This window comes from Sceloporus undulatus, chromosome 2 (assembly GCF_019175285.1).
Source record: "Sceloporus undulatus isolate JIND9_A2432 ecotype Alabama chromosome 2, SceUnd_v1.1, whole genome shotgun sequence".
NCBI classification, from domain to species: Eukaryota; Metazoa; Chordata; class Lepidosauria; order Squamata; family Phrynosomatidae; genus Sceloporus; species Sceloporus undulatus.
In genome coordinates, this window is record NC_056523.1 from 74,034,271 (window position 1) to 74,060,107 (window position 25,837).

The 25,837-nt window shown below is 43.2% G+C and overlaps 3 protein-coding genes across 7 annotated transcripts in view; 2 read left to right on the forward strand and 1 right to left on the reverse strand.

Moving 5' to 3' along the window:
• C2H3orf18 (chromosome 2 C3orf18 homolog) overlaps positions 1-25,837 on the forward strand; it is a 504,125-nt gene that overhangs the window by 171,085 nt on the left and 307,203 nt on the right. The window lies entirely within an intron of this gene.
• The window catches only part of CISH (cytokine inducible SH2 containing protein), a 259,908-nt gene that overhangs the window by 138,426 nt on the left and 95,645 nt on the right, over positions 1-25,837 (forward strand). The window lies entirely within an intron of this gene.
• The window catches only part of MAPKAPK3 (MAPK activated protein kinase 3), a 124,104-nt gene that overhangs the window by 40,516 nt on the left and 57,751 nt on the right, over positions 1-25,837 (reverse strand). The gene's annotated exons all lie outside the window — the stretch shown is intronic.

Below are 25,837 nucleotides of genomic sequence, written 5' to 3' on the forward strand. Positions count from 1 at the left end.
ATATATAATACTTATTTGAGCAGGCTTACCCCTGAATATTCCCCCCAGAATGTTTATTCACCTCCCCCCCCCCTCTGCCAGCACAATAGACTGGTATGAGTTTGTAATGTTTTTAATAAGTCTAGGCCTTTTACTGTGACAGGGTTTTTTGTATATTGTAATTGTCTTGCTGTATATTGTATTTGTATAACCTTGTTGTGCACCACCCTGATTTGAAGAAGGGCGGTATAAAAATAAAACTTTTAATTTAATTTAATTTAAAAGAATGGCTTCCATTAATTCCTATGATGAAAAGTAAAGGTACTGCACTGAGAGATGAAGTCGGTGTGCAGCAAGGGTGGGAATCATGAGGTTCTCCAGTTGATGTTGTAAAGCAGCTCACAGAAGCTGTAATCAGCACAGCACAGCCAAAGGTGGGAACTGCTGGGTTTTGTAGTCCAACAACATTTAGAGGGCTGCATGATGCCCATTTCTGTTGCTGGAAGAAAAGCAGCTTACACCACTGAAACTGGATAACTGTACTATCTAGAAGGTACTCTGTAAGGGGCAACAATTCTCTGTTGAAGAAATTTCCATAAATTGCAGGAAAGGAAGTGATGAGGCTGTTCAGAGTGAATTCAGATTGAGAAGAGTACAATACAGTGTCTGTTCCTGCACACTGGCTCTTCACCAGTTCCTGCTTGTGCTTCCTCTATATGCAACCAGGCAAGCATCGAATAGATCTATTATACATCCAAAGATTCCTTCAACTTCCTTCAGCTCTAAAAATCAGGAGTTGACTTCTGGGATAGGGAAGTGAATGAGGATGATCAGGCTCTGAAGAAAAATGGAATTCCTCTGATCCTTCTCCACACCCCATGAAAAATCTATGGGCCTTTAGAAAGTCAGACACAATGAGTAGGATAGATCACAAGTAGCATTATGCTGAGCTGAAGCCTTTTTCACAAAATATCTTTATGAGGGAAAAGCAGTATTTAAAACACACCTGTACTCTTTGAAATGGTGCTTTAGTACTCATGTCCAAGTTCAAAATATCTCATATTTTGGTCCATGGTGATAAACAAAAGAAAGCTGTCACAGCATAGCCCGATAAATGAGGCAAGTTCTATTGTCTTCATAGGCTTTGGGTATAACTGCAGAATCTATTTCTCCTATAGCAATAGCATTTACAATTCTATACCACCTCATAGTGAACTCAGCACTCCCTAAGTGGTTGACAGTCTGTAAATCAATTGCCCCCAACAAGCTGAGTACTCATTTTACTGACCTATGAAAGGATGGAAGACTGTCAATCTGGAGCCCTCTGGGATCGAACTCACAATGTTGTGACTGCAGTACCGGCATTTGTCCACTGTGCCACCAGGGCTTCTTAGGTCTACATATTGTCAAGCATTAGAGTTAATGGTTGCCTCCAGCAAGAGAGCCTTAGGCAGTCTTGTTTGATTGCACATTCCAGCTTGATTGCGTCTTCCTGCATGGCAGCGCCTGGACTGGATGGCCCTGGGGAATCTTTCACAACTCTATGGAGCAAATCAGACAGGCAGGAAGAAGTGGCCTTTGGTTACTCCAGCCACAATTGGTCCATGCTTGGGCCGGACTGTGGTGACTGCCCAGTCCCAAACTGCTCTGCCTAGGAGCCAAATTAAAATGGCTCCTTTTTAATTTGGTCCTTTGGATCAAAGAGCATTGTCAGAGGGCTTCCAGCTGCTTTAGGGGTATGCATCATGTAATCTCCATGCCCTCAAAGCATCTGGAAACCACTTCATTTAGCCTGTGTATTTTGGGCCTATGATTCTAAGTGACTTTTATCCTTAGAATCTCGGTGCCATAAGGTCCCTGCAGTGTTATGTCCTAGAGGTGGTGTATCTTAATTTAAATTCTCCAGTTACAGTACACCTTAGTGATAGGTTTTAATAATGCATCCTAAATATCCCCAGATTCCCAGCAAAGTAAACACACATGCTGCCTGCTGGTAACGATCTCATCTCTCTTGGTTAACTTCCTTTCCCAGAGTTCTGATATGGAGGGCCTTTCATCCAGGAACAGAAAGTAGGGATGCTTTGTTGGTGTTAGGCACCTATCATGTACATTTCAAGAACAAGATTAGTGGTTGCCTAGAAACCACCATGTGCTTGCCACAAGAAGCAGTTGACATTGACTCCAATGCAGCCATGAATGTGCTGGTGCTGCTCCACCATCATATACAGACATTTGATTTAGTAATCGCTACAAAGACACATCTCTAGTCTCTGTTCAACACTGCCATTGTCACAAGCAGACATATGTGTGTCTTTAAAAATGCCTTTTATTTTCTACCTGCTACCACAAATGAAGGCTTTAAAAACACCTGTATAGAATGCAAACTACATTTTCTGTTTGCCCTTTAAATTCCAAGCTACCTCTGAAAGGTGCAATTCCTTTTGAAGACACCGCTAGTATTAGGCACTATTGCTGCCATGTGTCTTCAAGCCATTTCTGACTTACAGCAACCCTAAGGTGAGCCTATCATGGGGTTTCCTTGGCAAGGTTTGTTCAGAGGGGGTTTCCTTTTGGCTTTCTCTGAGGCCGAGAGAGTGTGATTTGCCCAAGGTGATCCAGTGCGTTTCTGTGGTTTCTGTGGCTGAATGGGGATTTGAACCCTGAACTTCACTACATCATGCTGGCTCTCCACTGGTAAAAACAATCTGTTCACTACATACACAAATGACACCAGGCCTATGTTGAGCAGGTGGAGCAACTCTTACAGCAACAATCACATCTTGATGTGTTTCTATCAATAAACTCAACTGCATTGCATTTTTCTTTCTCCAGAAGACTTTGGTTCCTCTATAGGATGCAGAAAGATTGTGAAATAAAATCTGGTGACTTTAGCAGCACAAACTTTGAGGATGGAAGAAAAGCTCATTGATTGATTCACTAAGTGCTGCAGTTAGTTCCCAAAAGGGGGATCTTCTTTAGCATATCTGCTTGCTTGAAACATTATAAATCATTTGACCTTGAAAATAGGATGTCTACTGGGAAGCTCAAGTATCAGACACATTATATTTTAGTTGTTCTGTTTGCAGGATCCTTCTCAAGTGGAAGAAGAAAAGAGAAGAACACATACTGTTGGACATAAGATCTTGTTTCGCTTATGCCTCTTTTGCGAAGTTACAGAAAAATACTGAGATTAGGATAGAGCTCTTACCTTAAGAAAATACATCAATACGGTTGGCAAAAAAACCCACAGTTGCTAGATATGCATGCTCCCAATTTCTAAAATATCTCCTGATGCTGATGAATACACTCCCACACGGATGAGTAATCAGTGAAAATATTCCAAAAGAATCTTCAGCCAACAGGTTCTAATAGTGTTTACTTGCAAGTAAGTTCCACTGACTTCAGTTGGACATCCCATACTTAGAACTGCAACTTCAACAACACTGCTGATTGGCAAGGCTAATGCACACCATGGCAGCAGGAGGCAGAGTAATTCTTTAAAAGAAGTCCATTAGTTAATCACACTACATAAAGTTAATAAAGACAAGCTCCCATTGGTGAATATGCAAGCTTTCAAGATTAAGGGAGTACTTCTTCAGGCAGAAAGTCAACCACAGCAATGACATGATAGGAAAAAAGTTTACATTACACAAGTCTTTGCCAAAACCAGAATGATTAAAGGAAAATAATTATGAATAAAGTAGGCCTGGATGAAAGACACAGAGTCTTTGCTCCCAGGTTTCTAATTTGTATTTAATGGAGGGATATTTGCACCTCAGAATTTCTGGAGTATGTTGAAAGAAAAGGAACTGGGGTTTTAGTCCTTTACTAGGGACATCCTTTGTACCAAAGCCATCAGCATAACCTGCAAAGAAATCAAAAGGACAAAGTAATGAAGCATTCCAGCCACCTTTGCCCTATATCTGCCTATTCAGTACTATTACGAAGAGAGCTCTGCCTCCCATGATGACAACAGTGCCTTTAAAAAGTGCAGGTTTCATTTCACTGGAAGAGGAAAATTAAATTCATACTGTTTCCTGGCAGGCCAGAGCAATATAAGATGTGTGCTCTCCTATTAACATCCTAAACTTGTTTACCAGAAAACAAAAAGCTTGCTCACCTCCAGTATTGTGCAGGCCTATCATTCCACTTATTACTTCTAACAAAGATAAATCTCCTTTAAATATAAAAAGTAATGTTATAACCCAAAGGCAGCCACTAGACACTCAAGTACTACATACTGACCACTGAAACTGTTAATATGTTTATTTGCTCATTCACACTTTGATCTTTGATACGACAATAATATATTGCAAACCATCTAGACATTTACTTGAGTAAGGTGCAGAATTAGCTCAGTAATAAGGGTGAAGCAATTTCCAAAATCAAAAGGCAGTGACATATAAAATGGAGCAAGCAATTTTCCTATCAGTTGCCATCATTATAATCTTAATTATCACTGTGGTATGAAAATAAAGAATGCACCTCTATAAACATGCTTGCCAGAAGCAAGTGCCCTGGTACTCTGACAAAGAATATGCCCAGCAGCACAAAGATTGCCTTCTCCAATTCGGTGTGAGTTCCAAAGAATTCAGGAGAGGTCTCTTAGATGGCACTGATTGTTCAGGTCTGAGCCTGGAATGAAAGACCTTGCTTCCTTCAGCTGCTTGTTTAAGCCAAAGGAAACAAGAGCAGATATGCAGAGCTGGGCCATGCCTCTCCTATCTACACTTATAGCAGATGCAATGCAAAGAAGCTGAACAATGAGCAAAGAAAGGGGATCATCAATCCAACTGATCAGAGAAAGGAAAAACGTCCATGCTGGAGCCACCTCATGGAAGGGAAGCAATCTTAACAAGGCATCCTAGCAGAAATTATGACCAAATTGCCTGGGACATGGCAGTAATTCTTCCTACAATGCATAGTTAAGCTGTGGAATTTGCTGTCACAAGTTGTGGAGACAGCTCTCAGCTTGACAGCCTTAAAGAAAGATTATACAAATTAATAGAGAATAAGAGCCAGCATGGTGTATTGGCTTGAGTATTGGACTAGGAAACTGGGAGACCAGGGTTCAGCTCACCCATGGAAACCTACTGGGTGACTTTAAGTAAGTCACACTCTCTCATCCTCCCATGGGAAAAGCGAGAGCAACCACCGCCCCCCTCTGAACACACTCTGCCAAGAAAACCCTGTGATAGTTTTGCTTTATGGTCACCAGAAGTTACTTGAAGGCACATGTCAATAAATACAACAACAAAGGGCCATCAGTGACCACTTCCCTCCATTGCTACATATGCCTTTTCTGGGATTTGAGGCAGTATTGTGCCTCTGAATATCATTTGACAGAGAACAACAGTGGGAGTAGTCTACTCCTTTCATGTGCTGCTTCTGGGTTTCTCACAGGGGTCATTCACACTTACATTTTTGAGCTGAATAGACCCAAATTGCATGATTGACCGCATGATATCAAATTGAAGTTCACAATATGTTTGCCACGATCAAAGCTGCCTGTGGCAATTTAACCCTGTTGATGTTCATATTACCATTTGTATTGATTTAAAATGGAGCCAACATTTTGATCATTCTTGTTTTTTTTAAAGAAAAAACTGCCAATCAAATGATGTGCATCTTTGTCACGGTGGAGGAAATCCCCTCCCGCTGTCAGCCTTGGAGGATGGCGATGGCAAGCCCCTCTGAACAACCCGTGCCAAGTAACCCCTGAGATAGGTTCGCCTTGAAACAATGACTCCTAGAGCCCCCTCCGCCCCACTGATAGTTTTTTCTAAAAAAAGTCAGTCATATCATGTGCACCTTTAAGGCTCCCCCCTCCTTAACTGTCATCTTTTGGCCTGTGAGGGAGAGAATAGGCTGGCCCAGCTCCATCAGGGCTAGCCTGAAGCAAGAGCGCCCTCCCTCCTGCACATTAACCCCTCCCTTCCAGTTCTCCAAATTGAATTGACAGCATGTTCCTGCTTGTGGCTGGTAAAGAAAGACCACTTCTTTTGAAAAGATGCAGTAAAAACCCCGGTTCCAAAAGAACCGGGTTAAATGGGATTTGTTGCCACCCCCACCCCCCACACCCATGCAAATTGCTCTGAGTCTACTCGATGCCAGTGAGAACAACCCTGAAATAACCTGATTTCCACATCAGGTCATTTCATAGTGTAAATGCACCACAGTGCACTGCCTGGCCACGAAGGAAAAGAAAAGGAAACAAGCAAAAGAAACTGGCAATATCCAATGAAATCTGATGTGAAAGAAAAATGAGGTCTCAGTATATTAAAAAAAATTAATGAAAAGGGACAAGGAATTGCCCACTGTACTTCAGCTTAGAAATATTTGTATGACTCTTTAAAATGTGTAGGTGAATGGAGGGACACGATACATGTACATTAACAATTTAAAAGAGGACTTTTAAAAAACCAACCAAAAGGAATGAGCAATGCAACAAGTCTCACAATGAGTAACTGAATGAGTTACTTTTATGAGGTTTTAATAAGTAATGGCAACCAGTTATTTGTTTAACATTGTAGGAAATGAAACAAATTACTTTTGGGGGAAAAACTTTTCATACTATGTATGTTAGCTATACTTAAAGCATCTTGTCATTTTCTAAACATCTTTCCCCCTCCTTTGGCCAGTGGACAAAATACAATCTTTACCGGTAACCATCTGAGGTTGATCTTTTGTCTAGCCTAGAACAAGAAAAAAGTCTCAAGTTTTAAAGAATAATGAGGGCATTATGATACATTTATGTAAATAATAGTTTGCATGCCTTTTGGACTTGCTCCAGAATCCATCCTTTTCTCAAATAAGTTGGTATGCAACAGATATTAAGGAGAAAATTATCTTTGGAAAATATTCCTCCTACTGCATCTTGTGTAATTTGGCTTGTTTTATTTTTGCGTCATCTGCTCGCTCCTGTTTTCCTATATTAAATATGTACCAGCCTGCTGGTCCAGGTGTGTGGGCAGGATTTGTCTATCATCCTTCCTCTCAGATTTGTTAAAAAGAAAGGAATGCTCTCACAAAATGTGCTTTCCTGCACATTCACACAACTAGAAATGCAGAATTGCGTTATGAAATGATATGATACACTGGTGTTGTAGTCCAGCACATCAAGAGGGCATCAAGTTGGGGAAGGCTGGTCTACATATACTAAAGACAATGAGGATGGTAACATTATACTTAACATTTAAGCATAACTTTCTAAGTAGTCAACCCACTACATTTCTTATAATTTTTTCAGACTTAATTAGTGTTAGCACATTGCCTAAACTAACATTCAGTCATAACTAAAACTAATGTATATGAATGCATTTGTGAGGAGATCCATGAATTAGAAAATGGAAAACAGACTGAGAACATTTGGGTAAAAACGATAGGAGAGAGAAACAACAGTGGCATCACTGTGGGGGCTACTACAATCCCCTCCCCAGCTAGACTGAGGATTTGCATGATGCTTTCCAAGAACAAATGACCAAACATTAAAAAAGAGAAATACAGTAACAATGGGAAACTTCATCCGCCCCAGTATTTGTTGGAAGTCAAACTCTGCTAAAAGGGCAAGGTCCAACAATTCCTCCTTTGCCTTGTAAACAATTTCATTTCCAGAAGGTGGACAAGGAAACAAGGGGATCAACCATTTTAGAATGGATTTGAACCACCGGAGATTAAGTGGTCAACAAGGTGGAAGTACAGCGCTATACACAGCTTTGAGCATATGTGCAAAGCCACATGAGAATGCATGGGCGCAAGGGGCTCCGCATCCCATTCAGATGAATGGAATGTATGTGTATGACATGTGCGCAGTGCCGCACCACCATATGCATAAGCCCCATCCACTTGAATGGTAGTTGAGCATGCACGGTATTTGGCTTACACGGGGGAGGGTCCAAAACAGATCCCCTGCATAAGCCAAGGGCGCACTGTACTGGGATCCTTGGGTGGGAGTAACAATGTCTTCTAGTGTTTTTTTTTTGTTTGTTTGTTTTTTATGCAGAGGGAAGCCAAATGTAGTCATAGACTCTAGACTTCAAGAAAGCTGATGGTAGCAATCTCTGGAAAATCCTGGATGAGATCCTCAGAAATGATCAAGTGGAAGGAAGTTCATGATACATGGGAGTTTTATAAGGGTGAAATATTGGAAGCATAATTGCAAACAAGCTCAGTAAGGAAGAAAAGTGAGAGGTGTCTAAAGAAACTACAGTGGATTTATAAAAAAATTTCAGATGAACTGAGATTAAAACATGCGAAGAGGGGGAATTTACTAAACAGGAATACAAATAAACAGCACTGATGTGGAGAAAGCCACAAACACAAAAGCTCAAAATAAACCCCTGCTTGCTAGAAAGGTTAAAAATAATAAAAAGGGATTTTCTGGCTATGTCCAGAGCAAGAAGAAGTACATCCACTGTCTTTAGACACCTCCCACTTTTCTTCTTTATTGGGCTTGTTTGCTGCAGCAGAAAACTGTAGGGCCACTATGTAAAGATAGCAAAATGCTAGGAGGGGACAGAAGGAAGGCCAAACTGTTCAATATCTTCTTTACCTCAGTCTTCTCTCAAAAGTAAAACAATGCTCTAACTGATCATAATAGAATAAAAGATGTAATAAGGGAACTGTAGTCCCAAATAGTTAAAGAAAGAGTAAAGGAATATGTTGTTGTTGTTAACCACCCTCGAGTCGATCTTGACTCATGGTGACCCTGTGGATGAGACATCTCCAAGACCCCCTATCCTCTACTACTCTTCTCAGTTTCTGCAGATTCAGACCCATGACCTCTTTAACTGAGTCCATTCCTCTAACATGTGGTGTTTTGCTCTTCCTAATTCCTTTCGTTTTTCCCAACATTATTGTCCTTTCTAACAACTTGTGTCTTCTCACGATGTGGCCAAAGTACCACAGCCTCAATGTAGTCATCTTTGCCTCCAGGGAAATTTCAGGCTTGATCTGCTCTAGGACCCACCTATTTGTTCTTTTTGCTGTCCATGGTTTCCTCAGTACTCTTCTCCAGCACCACATCTCAAATGAATTTCTTTTCTTTTTGTCCATTTTCTTAATTGTCCAGCTCTCGTATCCATACATGCTAATGGGGAATACAATTGCTTGTACGATTCTGACTTTCTTGCTTAGTTGTATATCTTTGCTGTTTAGGACCTTTTCTAGTTCTTTCATAGCTACCCTCCCCATTCTTAGTCTTTTTCTGATTTCTTGACTGCGGTCCCTATTCTGATCTATGTTTGATCCCAGGTATAGGAACTCTTTTACTATTTCTATTTCCTCATTGTTGAGATGGAATTTGTGAAGATCTTCTATGACCATAGCTTTTGATTTCTTTATGTTCAACAGTAAGCCTGCCTTTGCACTTTCTTCCTTGACCTTTCTGAGTAGTCGTTCTAGGTCTCCAAAGTTTTCTGCTAATAGTATGATGTTGTCTGCATATCTTAGATTGTTGATGTTCCTTCCTCCTATTTTCACTCCTCCTTCTTCTGTGTCCAAGCCTGCTCTTTCATATAATGTGTTCTGCATATTAGTTGAAAAGATAGGGTGACAGGATGCATCCTTGTCTGACCCCTTTGTAAACTGGGAACCATTCTCTGGCGGTTTACAGACTGCTGGATACAGCGCCCCCATCACATGCTTGGGGTTGGCTGAGGACGCAGCGTCCATGCCAGCCTCACCCCTAGCATGTGATGGGGGCGTAATCATGGCAGTGCCCTGTACACACAGGGGCCACCATGATTATGTCACACGTACACCGCCTCCAAATGGAACGGTGCGCGTGTGATGCCCTTGCACCACTGCAGGGTGCTTGTGGTGCCCTTTCCGCGGTGCTGGAAGGAGCTCCATTTTGGAGCTCCTTCCTGGGTTTGTGTTGCTGGCACAGCCTTTGCACGGCTGCACCAGCGACACAAAGGAGAAAGGGGCCGAGTGGCCTCTTTCTCCCTTTCCCCGTCGCTTTTGGGGTGTCCTTGGGTCTTGAAGCCCCAAGGACACCCCTTTCCAGGCCGCGAGGAAGCGACCTTTTGCTGCTTCCCCGCGGCCTGGAAAAGCAGCGGATCGGGGACTCAGGGCTGCCGCTGAGGCCCCTATCCGTCAGGGAAAGGGGTGGGCACAGGCCGCCCCAAAGGAGCGGTCTGTAAACCGCCTCTTTTTCCGTGTTTTGTTCTAACTGTTGCCTCTTGTCCTGAGTATAGATTCTTCTCAGGATTGTTAGAATATCTAGCTACTCTAAATGAATTCAGGTCTCCAAACTCAGATGAACTGCTTTCAGGAGTACTAAAGGAACTTGCAGATGTAATGTAAGAGCCACTTTTCATCATCTGAGAATTTTTTGGAGAACAGTAGAGGTCCCGGTAAACTGGAAGAGGGCCAATATTTTGTCCCCATCTTCAAACGGTGGGAAACAAGAACGCAATCTGTTACTGCCCAGTTAGAGTGATATCAATACCAGGAAAGGTTCTAGAACAGATACTTAAACAGTCAGTCTGTGCACACTTAGGCCCCGTTCAGATGGCAAAAATAATCCAGGATGAATCTGGATTGAATCTCTGTTGTTCACATGCATCCCGAATGCACCTGATTAAAATGGGGGTGGGGGGCTGTAAAAAAAAACCACTCATCCCAGGATAATAAATACCGTTTTTTCTTGAGTTTTTAAAAAAAGATTTGTATCATCCACAGTGTAAATAACCAATGCGAATAGACCCAAGGTAATTTGGAAATAAACTCTGTTTTGAATGCGTTTCAAATACATTGGCATCATCAACTCCATGTTTATTCAAGTGCTGGCACATGTGAGCAACCGAACTCCCAGAGATGTGCATAGATGTGGTTCCATAGCATGAGTAACAAACCCAGAATATGTGAGTGAGGTCATCTGCACTGTTCTGCTATAAAAACAACATCTGAATGATCCCTTAGAAAGGAATGCTGTGATTACTAAGAGTCAGTACGAGTTTCTCAAAAACTAGTCATGTCAAACCAATTTTTCTATTTCCTGTCAAGTCAGAGAGAAGGCAGCTATCTACCACTGTTTGTTTAGAATAACCTTGTTCAACCTGCTCCCCTGGTTTTATCTGTGTTGTAACAAGTTAGAAATAAATTACATATGAACACTTCACAAATGCATAATATACTATTAAAACTTTACTAGCAACCAGTCAATGTCAAAGACAGGATCAAGTGGAAGACTTTCCCTGATATATTCACATGATAAATTGTCACAGGTATAGTATACAGATTCTACATTTATAGACTAAAATAATATTTGTGAAGAAACTAGAACCCTTATCAAAAATGGTACTGCTGTTTATGACTGCAAAGCAATAAGCCTTTCTACATTACCACAAAGAAAAGAACATGAACCAATTCTGTGGTACTTTGTGAAGCAGTAATTCAAAGAGGTTTAATTGCATCTTGAATGGTGTCTGTGATATTCTATAGCATGCTGATACATTATGGTTGTTTTTTTTAAAAAAGTATTATTCAAGCATTGCCTCTCTTACCTTAGGCCCAAGACTCTCTGAATCCCTTTTCCTCCTTGTCATTCCCACCAAGATCACAAGCACTCTTGGTGAGGAGCCTTCTTAGTGGCTGCTCCCACCCTCTGGAACTGGTGTGTATAAGTTTTGTTTTTTTAAAACTGTTTTAAAACTGGTGGCGCAGTGGGTAAATGCCTGTACTGCAGCCATTCACTCGAAACCACAAGGTTGCGAGTTCAAGACCAGCAAAAGGGCCCAAGCTCGACTCAGGCTTGCATCCTTCCGAGGTCGCTAAAATGAGTACCCAGACTGTTGGGGGCAAATTAGCTTACTTGCTCATTAGCTTACTTGCTGTTCACCGCTGTGATCTTTGGAATAGCGGTATATAAATAAAACAAATTATTATTATTATTATTATTATTATTATTATTAAATAATTTTATATTGTTTTACTTGTGACTATTTTAATTGCTTTTACGGTATAGTGGTGGATTTGTGAGCCACCTTGGGTCCCACTCTGGGAGAAAGGCAGCATATAAAATAATGTAAATAAAATTAGCTGGCAAACCAGATTCATATTAACCCAACTGGATATCCCATATGCAGGCAAAGGACAAATCTGATTCACAAATCAAAGCCCAATGCTTGAGATACACTAGTGTGGAATGCCGCAATTGTACCACTTGCAACTACTGGAAGCTTTTCCATTCAGATGCTTTGGACTAAAACCATATTTATCCCCAGCCAGTATGACCGTAAGGGCAGCAGTGGTGAAAGCAGTAGCCCAAGCACTCTGAAGAATACTTGATCAGGGGTGGGCAATGTGTGGCCCTGGTGCCATATGCAGACCCCAAGTCTGTTCTTGTGGGGGGGAACCCCCCAATGCCTCAAGACTCACCGAATCTGCCCTTTTCTGCCTGCCAAAGGCAGACTGTCTCCTTTGAAAGCTCATGGGAATGAGAATTCACATTTTAAACAGGCTACATACCTCCACTCTGCTATTATAACTTTTCAGAACTAGAAGTATTTGTGGGCCATTTCTTTATGGCAGTATGTAAGCTCGCAGAGGGTCACATGGTAAGACAATTGGCCATGATGCACCCACTAACCCTAAACTTTGTAAATCCCTGCACACGGCTGCCAAATGAATTATCTAACTAGCATTAGAAGTGATCATGAAATATATCAGATAAGATCAAATTAACATAGCTAATATTAGCACTGAACCACGGAGCAAATAAAATTAGCCTAATAAAGAGAACCATCAATCACACAATAATCCAGTGATTCCTACCACATTCAGTATAGTATAGGGAGAGAACCCCAATCAAATGAATGAAGACCAAAAATTCCTACTCAGCTCCGAAGCAGACAAGAAAGGCCCATCACTTTTAAAAAAGGAGCACAAGCAGGTGCCAATGATCTCAAAAATTAAATTCCTCACTATAATTTTATTACCTTCCTTTTTCTGTGAGTATAGTATGTGTAAGTATTGGAAGTTAGTGAGCATATACTCCAGTCATATCTCTAGAGGTTTTGACTACTAGATCAGGATAGGCAAATGTGGGAGGCTGTGGAACTGCATTAGTCCCAGAGACCTAAGATGGCTATCCCCACTGCACCCCTGCCAAGTGCCCCCAAACTCTCTCTAGGGATGGGACACCCAAAGTGCTTTTATTTTACAACAGGAAGTGACCAGAAATCACTTTCTGTTTACTTCTGGCTTTTGATCCCTGGGGATACAAAAACAGCCCTAGGAACTGCATATGGCCTGGAAGCTGCATTTTGCCTGCCCTTTTACTATATGGTGTCTGCTATATTACCATCTTAAAAGTAGGGTTGCCATTAGTCAGGCCTCCAAACCGGGGGCAAATTAGGACAAAAATTTCAAATGTAGGACCTTTTTTGGGGGGGCCTACATTTGAAAAAGAGCCTCGCTGAGGGGGATTCCTTCTCCGCTTGGGCTCCGTTCACGGAGCCCAAGCGGAGAAGGAATCGCCCCCAGGGAGGCATTTTTTCCCCTTGGGCTCCGTTTTTGCCAACGGAGCCCAAGGGGAAAAGAATCCCTGCTCCAGCGAGGATTCCTTCTCGCTTGGGCTCCGTACGGAGCCCAAGCGGCGAAAGGAATCCGCTCCCTTCCCAGCCTCTGTGGAGGCTGGCCTTCACAGAGGCCGGGAAAGAGGGAGGAGAGCACCGCGATCGCGGGTGGCCCCTCCCTTTCCTGGCTCTGTGGAGGCTAGCCTCACAGAGGCCGGGAAAGAGGAGAGCCAGCCCCTCCCTCGGCAGAGGAGGAAGCAGGGAACGGGCCTCGTCATGCGAGGTCCTTTCCTGCTGGATCCGTCACAGGGGGGGGGTTGTCCCAGGGGCGGGGCCAAACCGGGCGGGACGTACGGACCCGCCCCAACCGGGAAATCCCGCCCCCAGGCGGGAATGGCATCCCTAAGTAAAAGGGCAACAAAAAAGTGCATTCTGCAGCCATATGCAGCTCCTAGGCTGCATGATGATACTAGAATGTGTAGAGACTAGATGTATCTGCTATATTCAGTGGGACCAGTGGCTTAGTGGTTAAGACACCAATTCTGTTGATGACAAGAATGATAGGTTGGCAGTTTGAGGCCCAAGTGCCATGTGACAGAGTGAGCTCCTGTCACTAGTCCCAGCTTCTGCCAACCTAACAGTCCGAAAGCATGTTAAACTGATCGGTAGATAAATAGGTACCACTTTGGTGGAAAGGTAAAAGCGTTCTGTGCAGTCATATGGCCAGAGGACCACAGAGGTATCTTTAGGCAATGCTGACTCTTCAACTTAGTAATGGAGATTAGCACTGCTCCCTATAGTCGGTTACAACTAGATGTTCATGTCAAGAGAAACCTTTACTTTTACTTATATCTATATTATAAAACCTGAATCTTCTCCAGGACAAACATCAATATAATATAATAATAATAATAATAATAATAATAATAATAATAAATAATCTTTTTATTTTATACCACTTTTCCGAGGTGATCAAAGCGGTTTGTCATTTTGTGCCAACTGCCCCCCTCCCCATGACCACGGTAGTTCCAGAGGTTGAGTATTTGTTGTTTTCATGTGGTCGGCAGACAGGTACAAACAACAGGTGATAATACCTTAGAAAAGAAAAACTGTTAAAAACAAATATGGAGGTTTGCTAGGTTTTCCTGGAGGATTAAGCTTCAGCACACATTGAAAGCTGGTTGCTACAGGGCAGTGTGTAAGATTAGGATTTCCCTGTTTTCCCAAGGATCATAGGATGTTTCACCATATACAACAAGCCTAACTGGATTCATATACTTGAACCTTGAGTTGAGAGGTGCTATTTCTAGGCTGTGTCAGGCAGCAAAGTATCTTTGGCCAGCTATGGTGCTACCTCTGAATAGTGCTGCCATACAATATTCTTTCAGACCTATCTAAAAGAACAGTAGGCTAATGGTGATTATTGGTACTGAGGGGAAGCTATTCTGTTACATGCTAGCACTCTCCCTGAAACCTTTCATGTAGCGTGGAAAACAGAAAAACCCTTTTAAGATCAAAAACTCTAAGATCAGGACAAAATAAAGTTTTGTTTTTTTTAAAAAAAAATCAGGTTTAAAAGTTAGTTTAGTTCTAGTGTTCTAGGTGTGAAAAGTATTCAGATCAATTAATTTATCTGGGCTCGAACAGACAGGCCAAAATAAAGCTCTTCCTAGTCCCTTCTCTTAGGACTGGAGCATGGCTTTAGTGTGGCTTCCAGCCTTAGGACTGCATGCATCATTTAAAGAGCATACTTCCAAAGTGACCTGAAGCAGCTTTATTTTGGTCTGACTGTTAGGGCCCTACGTTCTCATAAGGATCTTCTGGATGAAAAGAGAAGGGACTAGGAATCTGTACTATTCTAGTTACAGAATTCTATTGTCACCCCCATTATGAAGATGCAAATAGGTGTTTCATGTGGAAGTGAAGTTTTCCTGACATAAAACAGTTATTTCCCCCTTGCTGTTAACCCGACTCATTCTTGTCTCAGATGAAAAGTCTGCCTCACCTCTGGAACATTCATAGCTAGAACAGGGAAAAGTTCAAAAGACTGAGTACTTCAGAAATAGGTAACATCCACTGAGATGTTTCGCTAAGTGCATGATCTTCATTTTCAAACTTCATGTATGAATTATATATTTAGAAGACTTTTACTGATGATCTTAGAGATTGCTACAGTTTGTAAATGTGTTTAATATTCCATCTTCCCATCTTCCAAGAAGTCCCACTTGCCACTGTCCATAGCAGAAGAATCTAACATGGACAACTGCATACACCAATATTTTCTATGGGCGGGTTACAGACGGGCAGGGGAGGACGTCTTGGAGGTGTATTCAGCTGATGCGGAGACTCCAGACGGCCCGCCCCGGGGGCGGCTTCAGGTTTGTGGGGCTTCCACACGGGGGGCAGTGAAGACGCCTCACCTGGGTTTGTTTCGGACCCGGAGCTTCCATACCGCCGCCTCGAGGACGCTGCAAAAAAAGAGGCAGCTTGCATGGGCGGCCCAAACGCGCGGCTTTTTTCTTTTGCCACATGAGAAGTGCGCAGCTTCGCAGCTGCAGCGCTAAAACAGCGGCGGCAGAAAAGCCTGTCTGCGCATTTAAAGCGCCCCAAGCCTTTAAACTTTCTCTCATCTACGAGGCCATGGAGGCTGGCATCTCTTGTGCCAGGGAACCCCAGCATCACATCAGAGGCCAGCAGATCGGGCCCCTGATACTGGCTGACTGTGCCTACCCCATTCGGAAGTGGCTCATGACCCCCTTGAAGAGAGGAAAGAGAAGAGAAAGAAAGCAGGGGAGAACTGTGAGGAATGCCCTGGCAGATTTTTTCTGACAAAGGGAAACTGAAGGATGGTCCTGTGCCATCATCTGTGATGTCAGAGTGCATTGTCCTGTAAATAGCATAAGCACATGAATAAATGTATCCCATTATCCACAGTTTGAGTCTGCCTATCATTCCTGATCTTTGCTGTGGGCATGTTTTGCCACGTGCCTGAGGGGGACACACAAAAACACACACACACAAAAAAGTCTCCTGGCGCCTGTTTTCCTGGGGCAAAAAGAATTACATCAGCTCCAACTGCCAATTGCCCCTTTGACAATGTATCAATCCCCCTCAACAATTCAAGCTTTCCTAATGGCCCATTTTTGAATGTATTCAATGGGGCACCCAGAGGACATCTCTTGGGGGAAAGATTCAAAACTGCTCCTCTGAAAACTTCATTGGCCTAGGACCACCTTGGCCTAACGGCCCAGAGCCGCAGGTGCCCATATAACCCGTGCGCAACTGGTGCAAGACCCCAGGACGGTGATCAACATGGGCAGCGCCACGCAGGAGGGTCCCGGTCCGAATCGCCTACTGGACAGACAAAGAGGTCGGATCCTCCTGGACTCCCTGATGCCACAGGCAGCCGCGAGGAGAGGTGATGGCTAGCACCAACAAGCCCAACCGGGGGGCATTTTCCTCGCGGGCATCTCGTGCCCTCCGAAAACCAAGGGTTTCACAAGAACGCTGCCACCAATGTAGAGTGAGTTAAAACTCTGAAGGCAGCGTTCTTTAAACCCTTGGGGATTTCGGAGAGGCGCCCCCGGTTGACAGGCAGCCACCCATTCTTCTCGCGGCTGAAGGACCTGTGGATCAAGGGAGAGTCGGCCCCAGACCGGGAGAATCGCCATCCTCCAGGTATCAGAGCTCTTGCCATGCCCTGTCCTACCCTCCTTGACCCTTCCCTTGCCTCCTCTCCTTCCTGCATGGTGCCAATGCCATCCCTCCTCTTCCCTCTGCAGGCAGGCGGGCGTGCGAGGCGGAGGCGGGCGGAGGGAGGGAGGGCACCCTGCCAGGTCGCCCTCTCCACCATCCTCGGGGGACGAGGATGTCCCCCGAGGGTAGGCCACAAGCCAGGACCAGCTGCTGTGGCCCCTCCGCACAGAGCAGGCTCCTCTGGCGGCGAAGTAGGTCCCCAGGGTGAGGGGTGGGGGTTGCTGCCTGCAGCCCCACCGAACACTTGTGCCCTCGTCCTGCCATGCCAGCATGGTAACTTGGGCCTTTCCTTCCTTTTTTCCAGGGCTTGAAGTCCTCGCTGCTGTTGCTGCCGCCGAGGAAGAGGAACCTGGGCCGAGCCGCCGCCTGCCAGGAGAGCCAGGGCACTTGGCCCTCGATGCCAGTGCCCTGGATCGTGTCCTCCAAGCCCGGCAGCAAGGTAAGTGTAGAGGTGAAACCCAGGGAAGGAGTGGGGGCACCCAAGAAAACCCTGCCTGTTGAGAGTGGGTGATGGGCTGCACAGGCTGATCCTAACCATCCTCTTTTCTTTTCCCCCCACACGAGAAACCGGACGGAGAGGAGGTTTGCTGCCATAGAGGAGAAGGTGGACAAGCTGGCGGAGAAGAGTCTCCTCCATGGAGGAGACTCTGCGAGAGATCCTCCGCCGGCTTCCCGCCCCCACACCGCCTTCCCCCCCTTGAAGCAGCTATTCCCTCTCCTGCCCCCTCTGCCATCCCCCCCTTCACCACCCCCCTTCACCCTCCCCCTTGTAAATATTGTAAATATGTACATAAGAAAATCGTTTTGTTATTGTAAATAAAAAAAGTTTATTTTTTTAAAAAAATTGTGTGTTGGTTAATTATGCGCAAACTGCGGCGGTGTGGCTATGAGTGTGAATGAGGCGCAACTGTGCAGTCTAAAGATAGGCAGGAGTGGTGTGAGTAGCAATCCAAACTCTGTCCTCCCAGGCCTTTGGGACTTCATCTCCAGAAACACCAAACCCGACCACAGGGCAAGGTGGCTGGGGGATTCTGGGAGATGAAGTCCAAATGCCTGGAAGACAGAGTTTGGACATTGCTGCTTGCGGACCAGTGAGCCAGGCATGGTGAGGAGGTAATGGAGAAACAGGAAGGGTAGAATAGAGTAGATAGGGCTGGGAGGGAAAAACATGCGCCCTGGGAGGCGAAATGATGTCTTTATGGGACATCATGGGGGACCTAGTGGCCTTGTCAGTGCTCCCTGCCCCTTGATCCCAGGCCCTCTCAGTTGCCCTTTGCCTTTGGGGGCAAGTTTAGAGGGATCAAAGGTCTTCTTGGGCACATTCAAGCTTCCGGGGTCTCTTTTTTTTTCCTTTGCCGGCTGGCGAAAATGCGCAGCTGCGCAGGGCTAAGCAGCGGCGGGACAGAAAGCCTATGGGGCACATTTAAAGTGCCCAAGCCCTTTAAAACAATGGTGGTCTCTGCCAGCTGGTGATCAGCTGGTGTTGGCATCCTTGTCCGCTTGCACTTGCCAGTGTCAGCAGCATCATAGATGCCTCCTCTCCTTTGGTCCCCGCGCTCCTGCTGAATCGCAGCGCAGCCACAGCTGTCTCCGCTGCCACCGCTGTCTCCCCCTGCCATCTCCCTCACCTCCTTTGTACATATGTCAATATTTACAGTTTTTTAGCGTTTTTTATTGTTAGGTGAAATGGCAGAGGAAATGTGTGTAGGGGTGCACTTTAAAGTCCAAACTTTCCAAAGCGGCATGCGTCCATGTTGGCTCTAGGGTTTGGGTTAGGTTAGGGTTTTTACGGGGGGCTTAAAATGCGCCGCAGCTGTGCCTCAGCTTCCACAGCCGCATTGCAGCGGAGTTGCAATTAAAGCCTGACTGCAAACTGCGCGTTCCAAGACCCCAACTCATATGCGACGGAGCTTTTTTAAATGGGCAACTTAAAAGTAAGTAGCGGCGTGCTAGCAATTCTGTGTTGTAGGTCCGGTTCCGGTTTGCAGCAGCTCTCATGGCTCTTCCACTTCTCGATATGTGTCAGCATTCAGGTAGGAACTGCTCCGTTTCTGCAGTTACTCCAGTTTCTGGGACCATATAGCTATGAGGTCCGCCGTTCCAGTTTAGATCCAAGGACGTCCCCCTGGCCTTTTCGGGGTTTCGGGGTGCTGGTGGATGGTCTGAGCCATCCTGCCTGGTGGCCAAAGGGGGAGCCGCCACACAGCTTGTGCCAGGAGGCAGCCGACCACTGTGCCCGTTCCCCAGGTGGAAAAAAATGGCGCAGGAAGGGGAATGTGTTTGGTAGGGGGTCCACTTTTAAATCCCCAAACTATTCCCTTTTCAACTTTCTACAACCAAAAACATCGCCCGGCCACCCCGCAAACCAAAAAGTCAAAAAGTTACAAACTTTCCCAGCGGTTTCTAAGCAAACACAATGCACACCAAGTGGCTGTAGGATTAGGGTGTTAGGGTTACGAGGGCTTTTTTTAAAAAAAAGTCGTCCGGCAGCTGTTTGGCCTCACGCCTTTTCCCACAGCTGCATGGCCAGCGGACTTGGGCAATTTAAAAGCATTGACTGCAAACCACGCCATGTTTCCCGGGACCCCGGACCCATATATGCGACGGCAGGGCTGAACAACGGAGCTTTTAAAAACCGGGCAAATCTATATTTGCGGCAACCATACAATTTCTGGACGTTATCGGATTTTGCAAGCAGCTTACCAGAACGGAGCTGCGCTCAGGTACGCCGCCAAAAATCAAAAAAAAGAGAAAGCGGGGGAAAAAGCAGCACCTTTTAATGACGCTTCTTCCCGCTTGGGGCGTTTTTGCGGGGGGGGCGTGTGTTCATGACCGGCATTCAGGTAAAAAGCCCGTTTCTGGGAAGGCTCTCCCTTTCCTGACGTCAGCGTACATCCTCTTTTTGGGCCGTCTCTAAACCCCGCCTATGTGGGTTCTGGAAGCCTTTCTCTTAATTTCTGCCTTAAGAATTGATCGGTGCGTATTTATGACCTTGCTAAAATGTATGTCCCTCACTCCACTGAAGCTTTTATACTATGCAGAGGAGGGAAAAGACAAAAACTATTTCCACTTCTTCCAAGAGTCATGGTTGATCCAATTTCCCAAGCATTAGAGGCGAAGCAATCTGCTTCCTTTCTCATGTCGATTGGATTACAAGGGTACAGAAGGGCAGGCAAATCATGTGGGAGGAAAGGATGAACAAATATGTGCAGGTAGAATGCTCACTGTCCTGAAGAACCAAACATATTATAATCAAATGCTTCCTTAATATAGTCAGAATTTTCTCAGTATCTTTTGTTCAGAATAAATATTTATTTTTATGGATACACATGCACAAGAGAGGCATATTCTTGCTTGAATACTACAGGAGTAAGCAACACTTGGCTTGATAGTTGTCACCAAAGCAGATGTTTTGAGATTACTGAAATCTTATTAGAAGTATGAAATCTACATCTTATATTTTCTAAAAGCAGAAAAAATGTTAGAAAGGAAGCATAGGATAAAATTACAGTTTTTCTTAAACAAAAACAGATGTTCAAACAACACACACACACACTTGTGGAAGAGGAGTGGGAATCACGGAGCCATGTTATTGGACTACAACTCCCAGTATCCCCAGCCAGCCTAGCCAATGGCTGTGAGCTGTAGTCTGAAGGGCTCTATGATTTCCATTTCTGATGTAAAATCGTCTCAGAACACTTCCTTTGACTGAAGAGGTTCCCATACTTTAGGCTCCTAAAAGCTTTGTTGTTGTTGTTGTTGTTGTTGTTATGTAACCTCAAGCTGACTTGCATTTATGGTGACCTTTTCCTAGGGTTTTCTTGGCATGATCTGTTCAAGAGGTTTGCCATGCCCTTCCTCTAAGGCTGAGAGAGAGTGACTGCCCAGGGTCATCCAGTGGGTTTCCATGGCCAAGCAGAGATTTGTACCCTGGACTCCCAACCAACATTCTGGCTCTTTCTGGCTGCATGAAAAGGAACAGCTCCAGGCTGTTCTCCATTTCATCTACAGGTCACAGAATTTGAACATGAGATTACCAGGAACAGTATCCTGGGCTAATGAACTTCTACTATGATTCAGCAAATAAATGTATTATTGCCTCTCGCAGAAGGAAATGGGAACATAGAGTATAATCTTTCGGCAAGCATTATTTCTAAGCATCTTCTGTCACTAAAAGCCTGATTACTCCCACCCCTGCTCCTGCCCGTTTTAGAAACTATAGATAAAAGAGCTTTCAGTTACACCAGCAGACTGGGATGTTCAACTGATGAGTTTCTGTTATTTTTTCATAAGTGTGGAGATCCTCTTATGAAAAATGAGATGCTACAGGAGGCACAGAACTTTGTTGCAGTTTTAAAATACGGTAAGGACAGATGTCAGCCAACCCCTGACATCTTACTGAAATTCAGATTGTGCCAATTGATTACAATTAAGATAATTAAATAAAAATTGAAAGTAGTTTGTACTCAGGCTTAACATTCAACAAAAGCTGTTGCTCCAATGAGACAAAACTAAATAGGAAGAACTAATCAATAATGAGGTGGAGAACTTTGATGCTGCTTAAGGAGCCTAAGGAGCTGATGTTTTTTAGGGAAGGAACATCATCTTTCAGCACATTGTTTTGGAATACATAGTGCATTTATCCTTACATGTTGGTAGTTAATAACATTCTGAATGTACAGATGTCCATTGCAATAGGATGGCATGTCATGCCACTTGGTTTCGTTGTCCAGAACATGATGAACTATGGAACTGGTAAACATGCCTCTGTCGTATATGCACAAAGGGAAGCTTGTCCTAGCTATGCAGCTGCAATTCTCAATCAGGATTCAAGCAGCATTTCAGTAAGAAGTGAAGGAAAACAGAAACATGAGAGATACAGTGAAAAGCATCACAAATCCAGGATTTTAAATGTCACAGCAAGGTTCATTAAAATTCAGGTACAAAAATCCAAAACAGAATACACCTATTTAGTAAGTTTACCACATATTACATTATATAAACAAAGAAAAAAAAGCCCATCCATTTTCAGTTTTTACATGTTGTGTTAAAGACTTCCCATTTTCACAAATTTCAAATGTCAGAAAACTGCAGCTGCTAAGGTGCCATGTCCTTAAGAGGTATGTTACCTATCTTTATGCAGTGTGGATATGACATAGGCTGCATCTGCACTGGAGAAATAATGTAATTTGACACCTCTATTACTGCCATGGCCCAATGCTATAGAGTTCTGGGGTCTGTAGTTTTGTAAGATGTTTAGACTTCTTTGTCAAGAGAGCTCTGGAGCCACAACAAACTACAAATCCCAGGATTCCATAGCATTAAGCCATGGTAGTGAAAGTGGTGTCAAACTGCCTTATTTCTCTGGTACAGATGCAGATACAGCCATGGTATCATATCATGTAACCATGACAGCTGTATCTAAAACTTGCAACTGATGTTTGCTTTCCTTCCTGACCATGGAGTGCTGCATGTTTCTATGTTCTCTTCCAACCTTTGCATTTTTAAAGTTGAGTTTATGCTCCTGTATGTCTGCTTATGGACTTTCATAAATAATAAGATAAATAAGATAAACTCAATTATCTTTGGTCACTTGATGGTGTCATCATGACTCTATGACTCTACCTGCTTCCCATTCTCTCATGTCTACTAAAACATCTTGATTCAGATTTGCAAGAAAAGAAAAAGGGGACAATTTAGAACCCTACAAAACTTAGTGCTCTTATTAATCTACTTATTTCAAATAATGTGTTCATGTTGGTAAAGTTCTTTCATGTTTTAAATCAGATTTTAAACTTTCTCTTATCTTCTTGGGTTACACTTTTAGTAATAAAGTAAGAGATGAAAGATTAGTCCATTCATGATTTCTGTACTTTTTCATATTTTGGGATTTAATAAAGTACAAAATCATGAATGGACTTATTCATAAATCATGGCAGAAAACAGAAATCTCTTCCCTTGTCTTTTCTTCTTAACGCCAAAGTTTAAAAACACATTTCTTCAAACGCTGCATGCTCCTGTCCCTTTGTTATTGGGGGTGGGCATGATCAGTTTCCCACCTGGCATGCTTGATCAGTCGGAAACATCTTTGGACACCCAATATGTGAATGTGAATGTTAGAATATTGTACATAAACTCTAATCTGTGCAAACCAAAACTATGCAATCTTGAGTTGAGTACCATTTTGAAAGAATGATGGTCAATTTGAATTTGAAAGCACTCCTCCTCCATGTTCTGAGCTACAATCAAACCAAGCTGGGAATATGATTTCAGGTAAACTATTGTAGTTCTCAAGTGTGGACAGAGTGCAAACCCAAACTGTGTAAGCAATAATCAGTATTCTTCTATCTGTGAAGTAAAAAAAAAAAAAAAGCTATACAAAAACAATAAAACATATGGACTTCTGGCGGGATGGCTCCATTGTGTTGTGTTTTATTACTAATGTTAATAATGGCTTACCACTACTGATATTCTAGTAAGTGTATTAGTAGCCCTGTTCTGGTATTACTGCCTGAACCCATGGAGGGTTGAGTGGAACCATCCACATTAGTCTTGCCTCAATGTCTTGTGTGTGCCGTGGCATCACACAACTTGCACTGAAGTGAAGTGAACTGAAGTTCTTAAGAATTTGGATGAATACACCTCAGATTTTCTCCATGATTATCAAATGAAAGAACCCACCCTCAATCTTTCCAGTGCACAGGGCAACAATGAAGATGCATTTGGCAATTGTGACCTTGCTCTTCCTCTGTGTGTTCAAGATAGTAACACCTTAATAGGACTGATATGTTCTCAAGAGCTAAGAATTGAAATAGTGATTTATCTTCTATCTCCTCAGCTACTTAGCACAAAAGCACAACACGGAATAAAAGGCATATATTATTTCTCATTAAAGGTTACTCGGAACTGGTAGAACTAAAGAACTATATTTTCAGTTATATGGATTTATTGCAGCAATTCTTTCCTCTACCCCTTCCTTTATCTTGCTTAGTTGATACTTTTTCAAAATATCCATTAGTCCTGGGTCACATTTCTTTTCAAAAGGCCATCTCAGAATATAATGCTTGTCCCTCTATGTTTTCTTTTTATATTAAATAGAATGGTTACTACAATGTGAACTAAAATTTAAGAATAATTATCCTTGGGAAGATTAGCACTAATTAAAGATTTCAGATACGTTCAACAGATATAGCAGAGTTTACTAGGCCAATTTAGTTGTTTAATGTTTTATCTCTGGCAATCCTGTTAATCCACTGCTGCCACTGAATAATATGTGCTATTACTTTTTAATAAATACACTAACCTTCGAAGGCAGCCAATATGGTAAAAAGTCTGGAAATCAAGTCTTACAAAGAGCAGCTGAATGATCTGGGTGTGTTTAGCATAGAGAAGACTTAGGCTGCTGCCACACTACATAATTAATGCAGTTTGACACTACTGTAACTGTCCTGGCTCCATCCTATGAAATCCTGGGATTTGTAGTTTGCCGTGGCATCAGAGTTCTCTGACAGAGAAGAGTAAATACCTTGCAAAACTACAAATTCCAGAATTTGCAGCCACTGCAGTTAAAGTGTTGTCAAACTGCATTAACCCTGCATTAATCCTGCAATGCAGATGCAGCCTTAGACCCATTGTCAAATATCCAAAGGAGTATCATGTGGAAGCTGGAGTAAAGTTGTCTTTTGCTGCTCCAGAGGTCAGAATCCAAACCAAAAGATTCAAATTACAAGAAAGGAATACAGCTTTCTAAGAACCTCCTGATCCTGTTCGATAGTAGAATACCGTACCTCAGAATATGGTGTAGTCTCTTTCATCCGAAGTAGTTAGACAGAGGTTAGAGGACTAACTGATAGGGATGTTTTTAGCTGTGGACTGGCAAGGGGTTGGACTAGCTTACTTTTCAGGTCACTAATTCTAAATGTTACAATATACAAACACTACTTTCAGAAAGGTTATCCCATTTCATCAGTGGCTTACTGAATGGTCCTAAGCAAATAGACTCAGAGGAAAGCCACAGTGAATTCTGTGGGATTTATTGCCCCGGGGAACTATACCAATGTATGCTCAAGATAGTTCAATTTAATCTTAATGGAACACTCATGACATATATAGTACATTTACTAGACAAAGTGGGAGTGGCTGGAAGTGCAGGATTGATATGGAGGCCCTTCTGTCCATCCCACCACCATCACAAACACAGTTGGTGGGGATACAGAAGATGCCCTTTTCCATGGCTGCCCCTAAACTCTGGAATTCCCTGCCCAGGGAGGCCAGGATGGCCCCTTCCTTGCTATCCTTCCTCCGGCAGGTGAAGACCTACTTGTTTAGACAGGCTTTTAAAACAGAAAGTTTTTAAGGCATGTAATAGTGTGTTGCTGCATTGTTTTAATGTATTTTAAGCATTTTAATCTTTTTAAAGTACTTGATTTTAGCACTAAATTTGTTTTAATTATTGCAGTAATTTAATGCTATTTTAATATACTATTTTTATATGTTTTTAACTGTATGGTGTTTTTTAATGTTGTAAGTCGCCCTGAGTCCCAGCTCTGGGGGAAAGGTGAGATATAAATAAATAAATA